This window comes from Emys orbicularis, chromosome 19, assembly GCF_028017835.1.
Source record: "Emys orbicularis isolate rEmyOrb1 chromosome 19, rEmyOrb1.hap1, whole genome shotgun sequence".
Taxonomy (NCBI): Eukaryota; Metazoa; Chordata; order Testudines; family Emydidae; genus Emys; species Emys orbicularis.
Window position 1 is genome coordinate 8,924,668 of NC_088701.1, and position 15,023 is coordinate 8,939,690.

Genomic DNA, 15,023 nt, shown 5'->3' on the forward strand with positions numbered 1-15,023 from the left:
AATCCTGCACCCAAGCAGCCCCTCCCGCGGCACAGCCCTGCTCTGCCCTCAGACTTGGCTGCTGGAGCAGCGTTCCCTGCCTTGCTGGGTGGAGCACCTGGCTCAGGGTGGAGCCAAGGCCTGTGGGAACAGCCGGGTCCATCCTCTGATGCCAGAGGAACCAGCCCAGCGTTCAGATGGGTCACTGGGCCAGCGCTGTGACCCCCTCGCCCCAGCTGCCAGGGAGCCAGCAGCCGAGAGCAAGCTTTGCGGGGCCATCGTGTGGCGGCAGCACCTGGCGCTCTGGGCTCAGCTGGGCTCTGCGCTCTCCTTGTCTACAGTGGCACATCTGGCCCCTCCCACGTTACGCAGCTCCGTGGACACGGGTCTCCCTCACATAAGCCATGCGGCTGCTGGCGTGGAGCATGTTCCCTCCTGGGCCATCAGCCAAGTGAGGGGAGCCAAGCCGTGCCTGTGCCCATCCCCGTCCCTGTGCCCGTCCCCGTCCCTCTGCCTCAGCTCTGCTCTGGGGTGGGGGCAGGACTCGCTGGGGGAGGAGTTGCCCCCTGCGTGATGGGGGAGGTCAGACGAGATGCTCTGAATGGCCCCTATTGGCCTTGAGTGGTGGGTGTGGCTGGTCCCCAGGCTGGCACTGCCCAGCCTGGCCTGGTGCTGATGCCAGCTGTGTCATGGAGGAGATGCAGCCACTGCGGCTCTTCCCCCAGCCCAGCCATGCCTCGCGCACCAGCCCTGTCAGACACAGCAAGCGCGTCATCAGCGTCTCCTCCATCGACCACCACAAGGAGAGCTCTGGAGGCAGCCAGATGCCAGCGCCAAGGACCTGGGTAAGGGTTGCCCTGGCTCAGGGAGGGGAACGCAGCAGCTGTGCTCCCCCTCAGAGCAACTGAGCTGGGCATGGACCGGTCAGGGTGAAAGAAGTCAAGGGTGCAGAAGGGCTCAGTACGGGGTGCTGTGCTGCAGGGAGCGGGGTGGAGGCTTGGTAGGGGGCACGCTATGCTGCCTGTCCCTGGCACTCCCCTTGCATGGAACTGGTCCACACCTTCCATATGCCACGACAGCTGTGGAGTGGCTCTCGTCACCAATCCTGCCCCTGGAGGTGGCCTGGCTACAGGGTCCGACCCAGGGCAGGGGAGGCTCTGGACTCCGTGTGCTCGCTGTGCCAGTGTAACGGGATGTGTGTGTCACCCTCACAGCTGGGGTCCCTGGAGCCCTCTGCAGTGCCACTGCTGAGCCGCTGCATCTCCATGCCAGTTGATATCTCAGGTAAGTGGAACTCTCCCAGGATGGGACCAGGTTAATTTATAAGGGGGGATTGCACTGATAGGCTTGCTGTGTGAAAGGGGTCACCAATACGACCTTCAGCGCTAACCCAAGCTAAGCAGGAAGCAGGTGCTCTGAGCTGGTGCTGCTGTTGTCTCTTGGCAGCTGGGGCCTGATCCCCACCGCCCTGCAGCAGCCCCAGTGTGGAGTGGGGAGGACATGCTGCCTGCCCGGGTGGGGGCACCTCACCCACTCTGCACCGGTGCTGATGGCTGCATGAGGAGCAGGGTCATGGGGCTGCCAAGCTGCCTGGAGTGGCTCACGAACGTGTGTGCCAACGTCAGGGCAGACTGTACAAACCAGGGCACGAACCCCAAACAGGCTCTGTGCTCTGTAAAGATTTCACCAAGTAACAAGCATGAACTCCTAAAGCACTATAACAGCCTTACCATGGAGTCACAGACAGTCCTTGGCTGCACCTGGGTCTAGCTTGCCACCCAGGCAAGCCGGCCTTTGTGATAGATGGGCCCTTACACCAAGAATCACAGCAGTATTCAGGTTACTCCCTCACCCAACGGACTAGTCACTTACCCCCGGTCAATTGTACCTCAGATCTCAAACCACAGACAATGCTTGTAGCCAATCCTGTGATACTAACTAAAGATTTATTAAGTAGGGAAAAGAACTGAGAGTTATTCACTAGGTGAAAGCAGGTAACAGACACACACAAGTGAGGTATAGTCAGGTTCCAAAAGGCAGTAGAAGCTGCTGTAATGTGCAAGTTCTATACCAGGGTTCTCAAACTGGGGGCCGTGAACCCTCAAGGGGTTGCAAGCTTATTACCTGGGGGGTTGTAAGCTGTCAGCCTCCACCACAAACCCCGCTTCGCCTCCAGCATTTATAATAGTTTTAAATATAAGAAATGTTTTTAATTTATAAGGGGGGTGCACTGATAGGCTTGCTGTGTGAAAGGGGTCACCAATACAAACGTTTGAGAACTGCTGCTCTATGCGACCTTTAGGGCTAACCCAAGCTAAGCTGCTTGTGGATCCCTTGCTTCTGCTTAGAAATCTTGCCTTCCCTGAATGCCAATCCCCGGCAGTGATACAGATCTTTCTGGTCAGGCCTTATTTCCTTCCCCCAGAGCTCACACAGATGGAACGAGTGTCGGTCGGTGCTTGGCTCCCCTTCATGGGTGTGTCTGGGGGCGGGGTGTGTGTGGGATCAAGGAAGTTGAGTTACACAATAAGAGGTTTACAATGCAAACGCTTGATGTAACTACACCATAGGCTCCAGTGATGTGATAAGTGAGATCAGCATCCTACAAGCATTTCAGCATTTCTGAACACCAAACACATTCACATCAACTTCACATCTATTCTAACAGTGAGAACACACTGGTGAGCCAGCCTGGTTCCCGGCTCTGCGTTTGTCACTGTTCAGTGAGGCCTGGGGGCCTTGGCATGAGCTGGCACCTGGTCTGCCAGCGTCACAGGGCCTTGCTGCTTCCTCAGCCTCTCACGCTGAGTCCCTCCTCGTGGAGGTCAATGGCACTGTGGCCATAAGTGCTGACTTCTGCTGGCGCCGGTGGGTGCTGCCATCCTCTGTGCCCGGCCCCGCCCTGACTCCACCATTGCCCTGCTCCCTCCCGCCCATGCCCTGCCCCCATTCAAACCCCTTCCCCAAAGTCCCCGCCCTAACTCTGCCCCCTCCCTGCCCCTATTCCAACCCCTTCGCCAAATCCCCTGCCAACCCCCGCCTCCTCCCCTGAGCGCACCGCATTCCCGCTCCTTCCCCTCCCTCCTGGAGCTTGTTACGCTGCGAAACAGCTATTTTGTGGCGGCAAGTGCTGGGAGGTAGGTGGAGGAGCAGGGACGCGGCGCACTTAGGGGAGGAGGCAGAGGTGGAGGTGAGGTGGGGCGGGGGGCAGGGAGGGAAGCTTGGCAGCGCCCTCACCAGAGGTTCCCTGTGCGCTCCCCCCCCCTGGGCTACATGCCTATTGGGCAGGTGGAATGGCAGCCCCTCCCCCGTTCGTTCCCCCCCCCGGGTGCTGGGCCTCAGGCCTAGGAAACATTAAACCCCCGCACAGCTGGAATTGGGAGGGGTTGGTTTCCATGGAACTGGGGGAATTTATGCTGGGCTGTGGCTCTGCCAAGGTTAGTGGGGTGCTCCAGAGAGTTCAGGCTCAGCCGGAGCTGTAGGCTGTCCCCCAGGTCTCCTGGCCGCCTATCTGTGGGTGCGCACCTTGGGGGCAGGCCTGCCCCTCACCCTGGTGCTGGGGCTGACGTTCCTCTCTATCCTCCGCCCCCCTTTCCCTCCAACAGGACGTCAGCCTTCACTTCGTGCTGTGGGGCTGCCTACACGTCTACCAGCGCATGATTGACAAGGCGGAGGATGTGTGCCTCTTTCTGCCGCAGCCTGGAGAGATGGTGGGCCAGCTGGCTGTGCTGACCGGGGAGCCCCTCATCTTCACCATCAAGGCCAAGCGTGACTGCACCGTCCTCAAGATCTCCACGTCAAACTTCTACGAGTTGGTGTCCCCCTTCCCCTCCACATCCTGCGGGCATGGTCTCCCCACCTCCCACCCCACTTCCATCTAGGCTGGTGGCCTGGGTCAGATTGGGGCCAGTGCCCCCTAGGGGGAAAAGGCACCGTGTCCCATTCCCCACTCCCATAAACCAGCCAGTCCCCTGCCCTGGGCTGGATTGGAGCTGCCTCCCCCTAGAGGGGAAAGGCCCCATGTCCCAGTCCTCCAATCGTGCACCTGTTGCATGGGCCTGGATTCTCCTGCCCTGGGCTGGGATCTGTCCTGGTGCCATGTTTTCTTGGCTGGCTCTGTTCCAGAAGAGGTGGGTGACTCAGGGAGGGGGCGGCTGCAGTCAGCAGCGCACTGGCAGCAACGGGGCCACCTGTGCACTGACGAGCTGCCCGCTCTCTCCCCAGGATCATGTGGGAACAGCCCAGTGTGGTGCTGAGTGTCGCCCATACTGTGGCCGCCCGCATGTCCCCATTCGTGCGCCAGATGGACTGTGCCATCGACTGGATGGCAGTGGAGGCTGGATGGGCCTTGTACAGGAGAGTGAGGCCTGTGCTGGGGGGGTGGTTGGAGACCCTGGCTGGGGAACCCCAGCTTCTCCGCCTAGCCCAGGGCACAGCTGGGACCAACTCTCCCTGCTGTGTTTAACCCCTTCCACGCCAGGGTAATGGGCACCCCTGTTACTCTCAGCCTCGTCCATGCCCTTCCTGCAGCAAAAATGACTCCGGCATCCCAGCGCTCTGGGCGGGCGCTGTCCAGGCCAGCAGCCGTGCTGTTTCCAGAGGGGCCAGGCAAGACCTGACCAGCTGCCTCTGACCCCTCCATGGGACTCAGGTTTTCACCTGGGCTGACCTGACTTCAACCCCTTCCTGGCTGCAGGTGTTGGATTGAGAGCAGCCCGGGTGCTCTGGGGATGGGGGCGTCCCAGCCCAGGGTGGGTGCCAGCTGGGGCTGTCAGACTCGCCGCTCATTGCATGTGCTCTCCCAGCCTAGGTGGTAGGGGGCGCTCTCCCTGGGGGAGACACTGGCTCAGCTGGCGGGCTCATTGCATGCACTCGCCCAGCCAATGTGGTAGGGGGCGCTCTAGTTCTAGGGCTGGCGGAACCCAGCCCTGGGGAACCTAGGTCCTGCAGGGTAGCTCCATTGGGAGGGGACTTGCAGAAGGACGTAGAGCTCCATATGAACACACAAGTGACACAAGCAGCACCTTGATAGAATTACAGACCCCCCTCCCCCAGAAGAGTAACCCTAATCAATGAGCCTACCCCAAAGTGACGGGCACATCTGGTAACAGCATGCAAAAAGCCTGTCTCCTTCCTCAGGAAAGTTGGATCCCAGGCATGTTGGTTAATGCTGCTGGGAGATTGCTTTAGGTGAAAAACGCTGTAATAATTGATTTTAGCCTGTTAATGTTAAATTTAGATTTTCATTTTATATGTAACCAGTTCTGTTTCCATTATCCTGACTCAGTACCTCTTAAATCTTAATCTTTGATATAATAAATTTAGGATTGTTCCACTATACATATATCTCATTGCTGCGATGCTATAAAAGGTCTGATCCTGAGCTGTACCAATAAGCTGTTTGGATTCTGTTCCCTGGTAATTTCTGTGAGTGTCCTGTGACAGTAACCCGATGCTACTGGGGGACACTTTCAGAGGGGCTTGGGGGCTGCGGTGCAACTACTGTTACCGTGCAAGGCAGAGCAAGGGCTGGCAGAGCCCTGTGGAGATTGGTAGGATGGCTAACAGACCGGTGATGTTATGCTTGACTAGCTATCAGCTCCCTGAGAAAATCTTCCTCTACCCAGATGGGTAACAAGGTGACTCAGAGCCTGGGCACCCCAAGAAAGCTGCACACATACCCCTGTAACCTGCTTTCCCTCCTCCAGGGGCCTCTTTATCTTAGCCAACCCTCAAATATGTTCAAACCGTCTTCAAATATGTTAAGGACTGTTACAAAGAGGACCCTGATCAACTGTTCTCCATGTGCACTAGAAGTAGGAATCAGCTTAATCTGCAGCAAGGCAGATTTAGGTTAGCTATTAGGAAAAACTCTCTCACTATAAAGATAGATAAGCTCTGGAATAGGCCTCAAAGGGAGGTTGTGGAATCCCCATCATTGAGGTTTTTAAGAACCCATTAGACAAAGAGCTGTCAGGGACGGTCTAAGTATAGTGCCGGACGGGATGATCTTTCTAGGACCCTTCCAGCCCTACATTTCTAGGATTCTCTGAACTGTGGAGTTTAACTGGTGAGCCCCACAGCGAACTGACCCTGCAGCCTTCACCCAGCTCTAGTCCAATGTGAATTATTAACAAAATGAGCTGGTCCCTGATACGGAGACATCACAAGACCAGTGAGCACAGCAGGACATACCCTATCAGAGATACCCAATGACAGTCGTTCCCTTGTAGTGCAGTGGGGGAAGCTAGGGAATCCAATGGTTCCTCTCGGATAAAGTCTTGCAGTACACAAACAGGGACTTGGCTTAGAAAAGCAGAGATCCCTTCCCTCGCCCACTATTGCAGGCACCTATCCTAAGCCTGTAAGTAAACAGACGCGGTTCACAGATAGCCTTCTGACCCAGAAATAGACTAGACAGGAGGGAGGATAACTCACCAGAACACAGTCCATTCCACTTACAACCCAGAATTCATCAGCAACACTGAATTCCCAGAAAAACAAAGATGAGAATATGATTAAGAACCAGACCCCAGATCACTAACTACAGGGATTAGATCTAGCTTTGTGGGTGTCACGGACTCACAGATCGTGCCCACTCGTGGCCCTGTGCGGTCCGTGGGGGGGGCACCCCTTTCAGTGAGACAGCCCTTCTCGGGGGTCCACTCTCTCTCGGGGTTAGGCCCCTCCACCTCCTGGAGCCACACCTCTGAGCCTTAGCACGTCTGTCTCTCGCCGTGGGCCCCCTCAGGGAGTCCACTCACTCTGGACCCCCCGGGGCCTCCCTCCCCCTGAAGGGGACAATGCAACCCTGTTCTCTAGACCGGAGTGATTCTCAGACAGCGTAAAACAGGAGGGTTTATTGAGCATTGAACACAACACAGGAAACACTCAGGGCCTCAGGCCTGGCCTCCCTCAGCACGGCACATCCCAGTCTCCTTGCATCCAGGTGGGCTCTGCCTGCTCCTCCTCTCCAGCCCAGAGCCCCCCTGCTTCCCAGCTGCATCTGAGATCACCGGCCCCAAGCCCCCCTCTGTCCATTGTCTTCTCTCCAGGTAAACAGGGTCGTCTGGGCCTCCTTTCTCTCTGCCCTCCTCTGGCTGGAACCGGCTGGTTGGGTCATGGGGTCCTCTCTTCACAGCCCATTGTCCTCCCACTGGCTAGAACCGGCTGCGTCTCCTCAGCTGGGTCTCTGGGTCATCAGGTCAGCGGTCGCTGGGGTGTCCATCCTCCAGGCCATCGGCTGGGGTCCCAAGTTCCCTCTCCGGTCCTCTGTAACAACAAACTATCCCCTCACCTCGTTAAACCAGTAACACCCAGGGGCACTGAGTCCCACTCCCTCTGCATGCAAACCATTGGAAAACCATGAAAATATAAGAAAATCCCCCATTTCGTCACAGTGGGGATCCTGGAAGAGTGGTTAGAAACCCCAGAGAGGCACTGAACTGAGGTCTTCTTCCATCTCTGCAGAGAAAGGGTAAGGGAGGAAGCCCCCACATCATGGTTACAGTGGACATGCAGGAAGCCCCAATTTCTCTGAAAGAAGAAATCAGGACTCTGAGCAATTGAAACAGATACTTCAAACAGTTTAGTAGGAAATGTGTGCACAGTAAATCCAAAATCTAGGGCTGGGTTATTTACATATGACCTTCTTTGTGAGATACTTGGCCAGCACCTGAAAAAGAAATGTGAAGAGTCATGAGTATTTGTCCAGTGCCCCTTAATACACATAAACAGAGTGGCGAATACTAGGGAATACCAATCTGATAACATGGGCCGGGAATAAGCTGCTGGATACGGTATAGAAAGCAATCACCAAAACAGGAAACACTACAAGATTAGGGGAACCCATATTACTTAAAATAGTCGCTTTTGAATGAGCGGAATGTGTCAATTCAGCAGGGATCTCTATTGATTTCCTTCCAATATTCAACTGCTACAGGAACATTGTCTCCCCATTGAGAGCTATAAGCAATAACATCCCAGACTCCCTCTGCCTTTCGCCCTCCTCTGCTAACTGCTGCCTGGTGAATCCCCACAGGCCCTGAACCCAGGGGGACAGTAAACTGGAGAATGAGGTGGTGATGGAGACTAGAAGCCTGACCATTCAGTGACCTTTTTCTGTGTGGTGGAGGATCATAGTAGCTAACTTTGGAGGATGAGTTCTATCTGCTGAGCGCCTTCTCTGAAGGGCAGAGCATCCTTATCTCCCAATAACATCAGTGGGAGTTTGAGAACACTCAGCAACTCATAGGATTGGGCAATACAAATACAAAGGCCTTGGGTGGCTAAAGTTAAGCACTAAAATCTGCAGTTAGATGCCTAAATACTCATTATAGCCACCTGCAGCCGTGCTGATTAAATCTCGATCAGCATTGTGGTGTTTAAAATAGATATTTGAAAAACAAGGGGACTATGATGTTTATAGGCATATTTGTCCTTTGGTTGACATCAGACAACTTTATGCCAGGTGAGTGAATTTTCCAAACCTGGATACCTAAACTTTGACTCCTAACAACCACATGTAGGTGCATAAATAGGGGTGGGGTTAGTGGTAAAGTCACCTTTTTGTCCTGCTCCACTGCAACATAGGACAGCAAAGTAGCCATAAAGCTGCCCTAAGAGGCAGCTAGGAATTCCCCAGCATGTGCAAATCCCTAACACAGAGAACTAGCATATATAGTGTACAGCCAGTGTAGCTGGCTGTATGTCACCAACTCCTAGCTTCCCACCCAAGTATATGGGGTGTGAGCTGGAAACAGAAGATGGGACACACAGTGTGCATTGTGCTACAGCAATCTCCAGTGCAGCAATGGCTGTTCTAAATTATGCTGTCTTGTAACAACCCAGAGTCTAGAGCTCAGGTGCATTTGAGGATCTGGGCCAGTACTTGGCTGTTACTATAGTAATGACCCCTGAGCAAGCAGTATAATGTACATGCTTATCACTGAGCTTGTCCAGAGGCTACATGTCCATCAGAATGACTAGATGTCCTGATGTGTAATAAAAACGCTTTGAGTAATAAAAATCAACCCAGGCTACTTTAAAGGGCCTAATCCTTCTCTCACTTACAGCATCTGAGCAGTAGGACAACGGCGAATACTGCCCAGTATTATAGTTGCCTCTCTCTTCTTCCAATTCTGGGTAGCGGGCGTGAGTAGTATAAGGGCCTGTGACGGTCCACGCCCTTAAGGTTGCGAGCGGTGTGGACTATCCGCCACCGTCCGTCAAATAGTCCGTCGGTCCAGGGCAGTATGGCCTAGCGGCCAGAGTCTGTGACGTCCCCTTTTCCTCAAGGGGACGCGGCTTGACGGCAGGAGTCTGTAACCCAGCCCTCGGTTACAGGGCAGTAGGGCCTAGCGGCCAGAGTCCCGGAAGCAACCCTCGGGCGGAGGGCAGCGCGGCCTAGCAGCCAGAGTCCCGGAAGCAACCCTCGGGCGGAGGGCAGCGCGGCCTAGCAGCCAGAGTCCCGGAAGCAACCCTCGGGCGGAGGGCAGCGCGGCCTAGCAGCCAGAGTCCCGGAAGCAACCCTCGGGCGGAGGGCAGCGCGGCCTAGCAGCCAGAGTCCCGGAAGCAACCCTCGGGCGGAGGGCAGCGCGGCCTAGCAGCCAGAGTCCCGGAAGCAACCCTCGGGCGGAGGGCAGCGCGGCCTAGCAGCCAGAGTCCCGGAAGCAACCCTCGGGCGGAGGGCAGCGCGGCCTAGCAGCCAGAGTCCCGGAAGCAACCCTCGGGCGGAGGGCAGCGCGGCCTAGCAGCCAGAGTCCATGTCATTGGGGTGCGACAGCCCCAGTAGGGGGGCCCCAAGCCAGGGCCCTAACCATAGCATAGGGCTTTTTCACCAACTCAGCGGGGGGGGGTTCCGACCGAAACACACTGAGTTTCCCCCGGGGGGGAGGGGGGGGGAATATACCACTCTGTCACCCTCCTGGGGTCCGTTCCTACCAGAGTCTCCGTTGGGGTCTAACAGGAGTCGTCGGGTCCTTGGTACTCGGCGGGTTTGGTCGTCCCCTGGGTCGGCGCCGGCGGGCCGTGGACGGCGTCTCTTCCCAGCGCAGCCAACGGCTGTGGCTAGTCCGAGGCAAGAGCTTCCCCGGCAGGTCCTTCTCCTACGGGATCCAGCCCAGAATGAGCTGGTCTCCCTCCCTTTATACTCCTATAGCACTTGGAGCATGCCCAGTCCGCCCAGGGAGGCGGGACTTCCGCTGTCACTCCCTGGGGCTTAACTCCTTCCGGGTGAAGGCGGGGCAGCCTGGCCCCGCCACAGGGCCCTACTGTCAATCAAACATTAACCCCACACCTTAACCCAATAAGCCCTGCCCACCGGTCATTGGAAGTCCCAACCCATGGGGGTATTACTTCCGGGGTCAAGGCGGACACATGACCGGAAGCAAGGTGTGTCATGTGACCCCTCTAAGAACTCCTCCCACTGTCCTCTACCAATCAGGATGGGTTTTGCCCTTGATAGGCATGCCCCGAGAGAAGATTTGACCAATCAGGGGGAGTTCCGAGGTTCGCGTGACCCCTCTAAGAACTCCTACCACCACCCTCTACCAATCAGGAGGGGTTTCAGCCACTGGGGACCACCCCGAGAGGAGATTTGACCAATTGGGGGGAATTCTGGGGTGGGGTGACCAGTCCGGAAGTGGTTCGTGTGACCCTTCTAAGAACTCCTCCCAACACTCTCTACCAATCGCGATGGGTTTTGGCTGCAGAGGATTGCCCCGAAAGGAGATTTGACCAAAATAGGGCAGGTTCTGGGATGGGGTGAACCACCCAGAAGAGGGTCGTGTGACCCCTCTAAGAACTCCTTCCAATGCCCTCTGCCAATCAGAATGCAGCACCATCACCCCATAAGTCCCAGCGCTGGGCAGAGGAGGCCATCTCTTACCAAGAAGACGTGTTTTAGAAATCGTGGAAAGGCTGAGAGGAAACATGGACTCCTTTACCACCCCCGTGAGAACTTTGGACTTTGTTTTAGCTCTGAGGACCTTTGGACTTGTGTGGAGAAAGTGCTACAGCAGCGACAGTTCTGAAGAGGATGAGGGAGCAGCCGAGGGGATTCCTTTGGCCCAGCCATTGATGGATATGCCAGAAGCCGAACCCGAAGCCCAACCGCTCATGAGACACCCCGATGAGCATGGTGGCCTCTCGTCGTCCATCACCCTGGAGGAGGAAGGGGATCATGGCTTGGGGGAGTCACCTGTGGACAAGGTGAATGGAAAAGATGTCGCTCAGGTAAATGAATGATTAAGAAGTGACGGTCGATGATGGGGTGTAATGGGGTTAGGAACCTGGGGTTGTGTAAATCTAAAAACAAGCAGTGGGAACTTACACTTGTTTCTTGTCCGAAAATCTCTCGACAGCTCGACGATGCCTTTCTAGAGGACCCGGAGGCCCTGGTCAGCATTGCATCAAGCAGCGAAGATGAACTCGGAGGATGATGGCTATGAGTAGTTTAGGAGGAGGCTTGGGATAGAACTCGCTGAGCCAGTGCCACGTCGTGAGCGTAAAAAAGTTATGCGGACTATTGTACCCGTTGCTGTTTATGCCATTCTTAATCACTGTCTTAGGGAAAAGCTTTTTGAAGATTGTGAGGGCTGTGTCATAGATGCGCCAGCCCAACGGCACCATGACCGTGTGACTTGGACTTCAATGAATGTAAACTGCAAACTCCGGGGCCTGTGTGCTGAGCTGTGTTTGGAAAGCTTATTGAACACTATTATTGCCATAGGTTATGCTATGCAATGTCTGTGCCTAACCCAAGAACAGTTAGCGCAAGGGGTGACCTTGATAAATGCTGTGCAATTCAGTGGAGACCCTGGCCACATTTTAAAGAAAACGCCCAAACTGGAAGATGCCTGCTTACAGCGTTATATTGACCGTCTGGTCCGCACAAAAAGTGACAGAGCCCTGCTTAAGAAAAAGACTATTTGTAAGAAATCTAAAAGGATTAAGTTAGAGAATGGTGAGGGGACAAACAGGCAATATAAAACTTGGTAGCTGTAAATTTAAAAAAAATCTATTGAAAAGGGCTTTGTGACTATCTGTGTTTCTGTTAGAAGGTCTCTGGCCCTTAAGTGAGCTAAAAGTTTTGATGGAACATCTTGGTTTGTTTTCAAGGAGCTGTATGTCTTTGCAATTTAAAAAAGATGGTTTGTGAGAACCTAGCTCTTGTGTCTTTGTGTAAAAGAGACCCATTTACAGCAAAAAGCTGAAATGTATGTTGTGGGAAGGGAAAAAATCCGAAAAATGTGTTCCTGAAGTTCTTTTCCACAACTCACCACCAGATGTCAGGGCAGAGCTCATCCTGACTCTGCTTACACCAGGAAAACAAACAGAGATGGTTCAGACATGTGTTTGAGTACAATAGTACAAACAGAGATGGTTCAGACATGTGTTTGACTCATCCTGTTGAACTGAATGGTTTTAACCACACCCCCACTGAATAGCAAAGGGAATTATGATTACAGACCCATGTTGCCATAGGGATAAATTTGATTGGCGTGCACCCATAGTAAGGGAGGTGAGTGGGCAAGTTCTGATTAATATGAAATGAAATAAAACCTCAGGAATTCGCAGATGCTATTGGACAGTTTAAATAGAACCCCTGGAGTTGGTAGAGCGCTATTAGACAGTTAAAATGTCCCAGGAGTTGGCAGAACTCTATTGGACAGTTTAAATATGACCCCAGGAGTTGTTTGAATGCTATGGGTCACTCTTTCTAGCAATTCAATGCCATTAAACGTTTAAAATAATATATTTACCAAAAAAACAAAACAAAAAAAGCAAAAAAAACCCCCCACACAAGGGTCTAACCCAAAACGGAAATGTTTCAAGGGTTCACAAACCTTCACCGTGCTTTAGAACAAGCATTTGCTCTAAAGACAAACAAACATTTAAAAGCTCTGGGTGCTTATTATGGTTGTGATACAACCATTTTATTTCAAACCCCCACCCCAAACTTTAAGCATGAAAGAAACATGTTTAAAGAAACAAGCCCCAAAGACATGTATTGATATCTGCAAAGGGTCCCCACTTGGGAATGGGGCAGTTACACTAAGGATTGGGGATTTGCTGTTTAATACTGTAAGAAGGCCCTACAGAAAAATGTATTTGAACTAAAAGGGAAAAAATGTAGCCAGAAGCAGCTCAGGTGTGCAGACAGCTTAATTCCCCCCCCCCTCCCCCCAGATCACAAAAGGGAATGTTAGGGAGGGGCCTAAAGGTCTTAAGTGTCTATTATTTCAGAGTTGTAGCAATCAAATCAACCTGATAGCTACTATTTTGAAGTCTGTTTGAAAGAAAGGGGTAGGATGGCATAAAAACCTCAGGTACTTTGGAGACTGTCTTTTTCAACAGAAGCTCTCTTGAACGGCTGCTGGACTGCAAGAGGAGGGATGCTCCCTGTTTTTAACTCTGAAAATATATATGATATAATATCACTCGTTGGCCATGTTGTCTTAGTAAATAATGATGCCTATGTTTATTGCAGTGTGATCTGTTTAGCATGGAACCAGTAACTTTCAATTGCATTTCATCACCAGGCCAAGGTAAAAACCATTTTAACTGTAGTTTTGCTTAATAACTTCAGGTATTACACAGGTTGTATAGGGTATTGGGGGTAATACTAACATTCATTTTTGCTTGTTCTTTAATCCAAAGGCCCAAACACACATGGGGGAAAACAGAACAAGTATGTGCCTGCAACACTTTATCCTGTAGTAGAAGGTAACTTTCTGCAATTGGCTTTTAAATGCATGTGGATTTATTGAACAGTATTTTGTTGCAAACTGTGTTTTAAACTGTGTGTGTGTGTAAAACATAGGTGGGTTTTTTTAAGTATATGGCTGCAAACTGATGGTAATGGTGTGTTTCAAACTAAGAGGGTGGTTTTTTTTTCTGTGCAAAATGGTTTTAAACTGGATTTTAAAAGTTGATTTTAAAAGCAGTTTGGTTTTTATTTTGCAAAATGAGGTGTATTTAAAAAAAAATGTGGGTTTGTTGTTTTTTGTTTTAAAGTGGTAGAAATAAACTCAAAACTCCTGTTTGTTGTACAGCCTGAAATGGATTTTGTTTTAAAGCTATGACTTTTTAAATAGAAAAACACCCAAATAAATATTTTATTCTTAAGTTTACAAGACAGCTTCATGTGATTTATAATAATAATATTGTCTGCTCCACAGTACAGTCAAAACATGAGAGACCCTTAGACCAGAGGGTAAACAAGCTTAAAAGAAAAAGAAAAGAGACAGCTGAAAAGAAAATGTCACCAGTATCAGTGACCGATGGATGGATGAAGCCCAGTAAATATATTGTGTTTATTAGTTTGGTTAATGTATGAGGTTTTGTATTTTAAGTAAATGCAAAGGTGTGGGTGAGAAAGATGGTAAAGTTAAGTTTTGTAATATGTTCCTTCCCCCCTAATCAGGCACGTGCAGCTCTCCTGACAATGTTATAGTCAGAGCTACAGGGACACCTCCACCAGAACTGCCAAAGAACCAGAAATCTGCTTTGAGACCTTTAACAAGGCAAAACAACACAAGAGTGCAGATGAAGCATCAGGGCAGTCCAAACCTCATATGCGTCAAACCCAAGGACAAAAGAAAAGACTCCGGTAAAAACCAACCATGCAAACACAACTCCAGTTCCTCAGTGATCACCACTACACCAAGCCCTGAGAAAACTGAGCGAAAACGCCCACATTCACAAACCTGCAGCACGCGCTCTAGGGGTTGTGAACGTGCACAAAAACACACACATTCACAAACCCGGAGCATGCGCTCTAGGGGTTGTGAATAAAAAACCAAGGACTGACAAACTATTCCCCCAACACCATAAGCTCCTCACAGCTCCCCCATAGTCTAGTATGTGGGAAAAGTATGACGGTTCCATCAGAAAACTGATGGACGCAGTATCCTCGGGGGTTCTATAAGAACGGTATTCTAAAAACATTTGGGAAAAATATGATGCTTCGTTCAGAATACTGGTGACCGCTGTATCTTCAGGGGGCCTAAAAGGAAGGAGGGCTGGAAACCACATCAAAA